General features: G+C 45.5%; 1 long non-coding RNA gene across 1 annotated transcript; it reads right to left on the bottom strand.

The window, feature by feature from the left end:
• Positions 1 to 328: 328 nt before the first annotated feature.
• Positions 329 to 1,384, bottom strand: LOC117725347. Its single transcript, XR_004608919.1, has 3 exons — positions 1,322 to 1,384; positions 508 to 568; positions 329 to 410 (listed from the first exon to the last, which is right to left on the bottom strand). It is a non-coding gene; the product is annotated as an uncharacterized LOC117725347 (long non-coding RNA).
• Between the last annotated feature and the right edge of the window lie 4,974 nt (positions 1,385 to 6,358).

The raw sequence follows: 6,358 nt of genomic DNA, 5'->3' as shown, positions 1-6,358 counted from the left end.
GAAATGTTATCAATCACCCTGCGTCCCAGCGGATGAGCTGCTGGCGTTTGTGTAGAGAGTCCCACTCATACTGATCCATATAAAAGGCTGTGTGATGTATTAGAGCAGATGAGCAGGGGCCGACTCTGACACATGACTGACAGCTCATTTGACAGCCTTAGGAAAGTGTGCAGGGAAGTTTCAATCTAATCTAATGCTGCTGAAGGAATGAAATTGTGGTGCGAGATTATGTTTTCATGTTATATCCCCTCTAGGACAACACAGGCTGAATGGGATGAATATGATGTGGACGACCCCCGGTCGAGAAGGTACTGTTACCTATGGAGCCAGATGTGGAAGTCGACGCTCGGTTGAGACCCCTTGACCCATGGCTCTCCACTCAATCCACTTCAGTCCAGTTAATCAGGTTTCTGAAGAAAAAATAAGAAACTGAAACCCGGCTCAAAGCCATATCTGTGGGTAAACAAATACATTTTTGTGTCATGCATTATCAATCAGCTGTCTCACGGGGCTTTCCGAACAGGTAATCTCTGTCATTCAATCGCTCCACCGCAGGACCTGGGTCCTCCTGAAACGGGACAGGCACAAAACAGACATTAATATTGAGTACATGAGAGATCAGCTTCTCTTTGGCCGGTTAAGCCTTCTCCTTTTTTGTGCAGAATATCTGGGTAGGTAACCTCCATCAGTATCCCTTATTCTGCAGTTTAGGTTTAGTTTTAATGCTAAGAGGCACATCTTACAATACATATTTATTCACACAGCAGTAGATGAGCCCCTTGTAAAAATATTTCCACAAACCACACTCAAGGGTCACAGAGGTCACAGAACGTTTCTTAATTACACCAGATATGTAACATTATTTTACCAGAACACTATTAAAGCCCAGGAGACTCAAACCTCCCAATGCGTGCTCCCTCAATGATCAATCATAGAGGACTAATTAGCCATTTTACAGCTATTAAAAAAGGCACTCAGCCTTTTTCATTATGCCCCATCTATTTTCCCACCATTATGGCCTTTTCTGTTTTTTCCCCACAACTTTTGAAAGTTATTAGAAACTTCCGCTGCGTCGCGGAATAAAGCATCAACATTCCTTATTGGTCCGACCCGGCTTTCTTTCCTTCTGTCCAGTGCCTTCAACTCGTAGAATGAGGTCAGCCGTTGGCCCGTGAGCATTGAGTGTCAGCTGCTGTTTTTCCATTGAAACATTGAGACTACTCGTAGATGTGATACTCGGGACAGCCTGACGTTGGCCTTCCAGCAACCCGGTGACCACAAAACCTGATCCCACACTGTGTCTGCCCGAGTCTAAACTCACCGTCCCCAAACATGTCACACACATATCTCCTCCTTCTGCTTCCTGCAGCATGCGTTTCCTCTCCTTTTACGTCTCTCATCTCCATCTGTTTCCACACTTCTCCTTTCTGCGTGACGCCGCCCATATTTCCCTGCCAATGTCGTGGAAACCCTGAGAATGTTCGTATTGTGTAAGTGATCATTAACATTTATGGCAAGCTGACTTCATCCGGCTTGCTAGGCCGCACTGGCATAAGTCATAGTTATGTGATGACGCTGTAAGAAGCAGTGTCCACGCTGGCCCCTTCTCCCAGGCAAGTTAAACGATATCATTAGCCCAGTAAGAGGTGAATGCTCCAGATTGGATACGTTATTAAATGTTTGGATGAACCTGAGCTCCATTTCCCTAACTATAGCTGTCTTTCTCTCGCTCCTGCTCCCTCCCTCCATCCCTCCCTCCATTAGCCCATTAGCAGTTATGTGATACTATATGCTGATGGGGCAGTGGACAGAGAAAGTGGGTAAATTAAGCCTGACCACTGGTTGTGTTATGGACTGCTCTTATAATGTGCCACTGAAGGACACTGCATGACTCAATAGAACAGCACATCACTGAGGGACATGCGACCACCACAGACCTGATGGTACAGTAATGTGAGCTTAGCTGAGTTTGTAAACTTGACAAATGTCACTCTGACCTTCGTTATGACCCCAGACTGAACGTTATGTTGCTTGCATTCATTAAGAACTCATGTAGATGCTTTAGCACACCGTGTAGTTATGGAAAGTGATTGTACTGTACAACAAGAACAGGTCAGTCGGGCAAACATGTCAAATTTAACCCATCAGATTGCTCAATTTGTCCCCAGTTAAGCTGAAATAGAAGGCAGGGCACTGAGGTTGACAGTGTGTCCTACTGCTGGCCCCTTGAGCCTCGGTGTGTGCGGCGTTGTGTGCGAGTGTGCGTATGACACGCTCCACCAGAGGGTCTCACCAAGCATGACTGTGTGTTATTCACACTGACGAGTTCCACTGTTCACTGTCACCTCTCATTGTGAGGGGAAATACGCCTGTGGAGAGAGCTGCGGCCAGGGGAGGGTGGAAGACAGAGTAGAGGCTGCAACCCCCCCCCCCCCCCCCCCCCCCCCCCCTCTACACCGCAGGACTGGAGGGCACCAGCTAAATATTCCTCAACCAAACAGAAGCAGATATTCAGAAGCAGTATGCTCAACAGCCTGGTAATGTTTTCTACCGCATTCTTCCATACAGTGGCGGAGGCCTAGCTGTGCGTGTGGCCGTGTTCGGGGAGGGGTGGGTGTTATGGTGTTTGATTTGTTGTGAAGACTCGAGCAGCAGGACTCAGCAGAGTCCAGGTTGGCCCAGCAGGCCCGCCGAGAGTGACACTTCCTCTCTCTGTCTCGTCCTGCGGAGAGCCCTGACAGCAGGGACCTGGTGCTGAGTCGCATCCCCGTTCATCATCACAAGAACCAACCACCCACAGTGGGCGAGGGGTGGGGGCGAAAGGGGGGGGGGGGGGGGGGGAAGTCGGTTATCTGTGTCACCCCATCGCCCCTTCCCCCACCACCTCCATCCCCCTCCTTCTCCTCCTGCTCTGTCTTTGGCCCATCTCCAGAGAGACCAAAAAGCCGGTCTCTCTCGACTCCCTGATTGTTTTTGTTCCTGTGAGCAGACAAATAGAGTTTGGCCTCTTACAAAAGAAAATGCCGGAGCTCATCTGATCTTACTGCCCTAAGGACTGGCCTGGCCTGAAGGGCTAGTGATTGGAAAATTACAGTGCTGCTCTGGCCATATTGTCAGGGAGTCTCAGCCAGACTCTTTTCTCTTTGTGTGAAAGGCCATCAGCTGAATGGCCAATCGTGCACTTTTAAAGCATCCATCAAGACTGTGGAGTGATTGGCTGTCAGCAGCACTCATTTAGATCTGGATCATTGTCTGGTAATCTTAAATTGGGTAACTTTGATTCCAATATATGTTTATACAGAGCAAATCTTTCTGGTAGGGGACATCTTTGCAGGGCAGATAAACCACTGAAATTATGTCAATTTCAAAGCAACTAAACATACACAAATCAAACACATTCTCGTTGAACTGGTCAGCAAAATCGGTGTGAGACAGCAGTCAAGAGATTTGGTCTTTGTGGTGAAAATACTTGTTGCGGCTCCAGAGTGATTTTCAAGCCTCCCATTCTTGCCACACAAGTGGCTCTCTGAGAAGTGATTACAATTGGTGGGGAAAGGAGGAGTGAAACAAGGGCCTTGTCAGCACAGACCCTCCAGATTTGAGGTCAATTTCGCCCTCTGATTGCACGTATGTTTGTGTGCGTGTCTGTAGGGGAGGGAGTGAGAGTTTACTGTTGCCTCATTGAAGCCATCATCATCACCTGACGAGCAGGGGCTGAAGCTGTCCTCATCCTTTAGTTTTTTCCTCCACCTCTCGTTCTTTTATTCTTCCATGTCCCCCCGCACCCCTTTCCCTCCTTTCTTCCCCTCCTCCGTATCTCTGCTCCTCTTCCACCCCTTGGCCCTGGCCCTCTGCCTGCTCTTTCGCTCACCCACCATGTTCGCAAATCACTTCTTCCCTTGTCAGCAGGTAAATTGTTTTGTCCTCCCATTCCCTGCTTTCATTACCTTGTGTAAATTAAGCGATATGTCGTCCACCGGTGCGCGCCAGAGTACTCACTGCGCCAACGCCAAAATCATGAGATTTGGCATAATAAATGAAGACAAACTGGCAGTAGCAGTGCTCCTCTCCGTGCGGGCTCGCCTTCATTATTCGCTTAACTTGCCGGAGAAAATGACTTAACCCTGACCTGTGTATTTCGTCCCATATTCACTCCAGATAAAAGCCTTTTTACAGCGCACAACAATTTATATTCCAGCAAAGAGGCTGCTTTTCTCTGTCAGTTTTCCAATCTCAGCTCCTGAACACACGTCATTAAACTTGTCTTGCCTTCCTGTATTTGTCCATCAGTCCTTCTTTTTACATAAAATCTGGCAGCATTATTCTGGGATTTGATGGCACCCACTCATTTTTTCCCCTTGGAATGTTTGATTGGAAGAAATATAGCCGGGCGGGGGCTATCTTCTCTCTTCTGTGGAATCATGCACTTGATGAAATAGTGTTCCCCCAGTAAGAATAATAAAAACAGACTTGTGCATTACAGGGGGCTCTCAATCTGCCAGCTGGGCTGGGCTGAGTGAAAAAACCCACCCTGCTGCTGACAGATTTTTATAGTTATCCCAGTAGATAAATGGAATCGGGTGACCAGGCTGGAAAAGGCCACTCTGGAGCCGAGCGTTGGCTGCAGGGCTGGACAATAGCATGAAGTGTGGTGTGAACATTAAAGGGTCCACCACAGAGACGAGGAAGCTGTTACCAACAGAGACCTCCTTTCCTATTGTTCAGAGATAAATTGGGACTCCTAGTAACACACAAAAACACAGATAGAGTTAAGTTTATGTTAGCAAACCTTCGCTTCTTTCTCCTGTAGTTGTAGTGATAGACGGCAAGTTAAAGTCCTGTGTCACGCTATGCTCTGGCTCCATTGAGAATGAGTTGTACAAGATGAAATGGGTGATTGCAACTGTCCTCAGGGTGATAGGTGTTCACTTTCCAATTTGGAAGCGTCAGCATTACTATAATATCAAGCTTGCTTCAATGTAAAAGGTCACAGACACTTTGCATAAAGTCTTTCTTTCACTGTCACTGTAGCAGAGCCAGTTGGTCAGTTAGTTCGTTTTTGGTGCTTTTCTACATACAGTGTACAACCGTTATGGAAAGTGTCATTAAATAGCACTAGCGCTGATTATTTTCATTATCAATTAATCTGTCGATTATTTTCTTGATCAAGTGATTAGTTGCTTATTAGACCTTTCACAGTTTCCTAGATCCCGGTCTAAAAGTTACTTAAAATGATGTAAAACAGAGAAATTGAAGAAGAGAAATATTTGTTTTCCTTCTACTTTGACTTGTTGGCCATTATCAAATTACAATGTTAAAACGCAAAGCCTAATATTCCCACAGCAGTAATGTGAAACTCCATGAAACCTAATGTAAAAGCAACATTTTCAATAATGACATAAAGAGTTGGTTCTGGGTTTCAATGGAGGTTGTTAAGTTCCACTAGGGATTGTACTTTTAGATTTTGCCCTCTGGGAAGATAATCAGCCATAAATGGTGCTGGTTTCCAGCGAACAGACTCTGATTAATCAGCCAAACCGAGTAGGCTAATCAATCTACCGCTTGCGCTTTCCACGCCGGGCCGGGAGAGCTTTGTGTACTCTGCATCCTCCTCCTCCTTCTCCTCCTCCTCCTCTGCTCAGCGTGGGCACGAGAGTAATACAGTTGTGAGGGACTAACACAAAATGTACACAGTCGTAATTTGTGGTGAGACGTTTAAGGACGTTTTCTCTAAGCCTTGAATACTGCTCATGTGTCTAGGTTCAATAATTGCTTTTTAATGTTTCGGCGTTTGATTGATGTGGCTCGTATTTTACCCCTCTGACAGATCTCCAAAAACACAACAAATAAATACAGAAAAAATAAATTATACAATCTGTGAATCTTGCTTTTGATTTGTAGTTTGATAGTAGAATACGACTGTAAAAAGTGAGGAGAGAAGGAGAGGTATGATATGTAATAAAGGTCCACATCTAGACTCAAAGCTATTACATGGCACTGTGTGTGCCGTGGACCACTAGGCAGAGACGACCATAAAGGTGGCCTTTAATTAAATAAAACTCTTGCAGATGCTTCTTTTTATGAGAAGACAACATATAAAGACATGACATCTCATGCAATGCTTTCTTGCAAATCAACATTCTTATAATTATTGGGGATTTGTAGTCATGACTCCTTCATATTTACTGGGTTGGTTATTGGTATTTGTTAAATCACGTTTCATACTATTTACCAGTAGTGAAAATGTTTCCATGTGCCTCATAACCAATAGTTAATAATAATTCCATACATTACACTGCACAAGGGGGAAGAAAGGATAGGGACAACATATTAGTTTAGTCCCACTTTCTTGAGCTGT

Source organism: Cyclopterus lumpus, chromosome 22 (genome assembly GCF_009769545.1).
Source record: "Cyclopterus lumpus isolate fCycLum1 chromosome 22, fCycLum1.pri, whole genome shotgun sequence".
Lineage (NCBI taxonomy): Eukaryota > Metazoa > Chordata > Actinopteri > Perciformes > Cyclopteridae > Cyclopterus > Cyclopterus lumpus.
The sequence above is the reverse complement of the archived record's forward strand: the minus strand, read 5'-3'. Positions and strand labels throughout refer to the sequence as shown.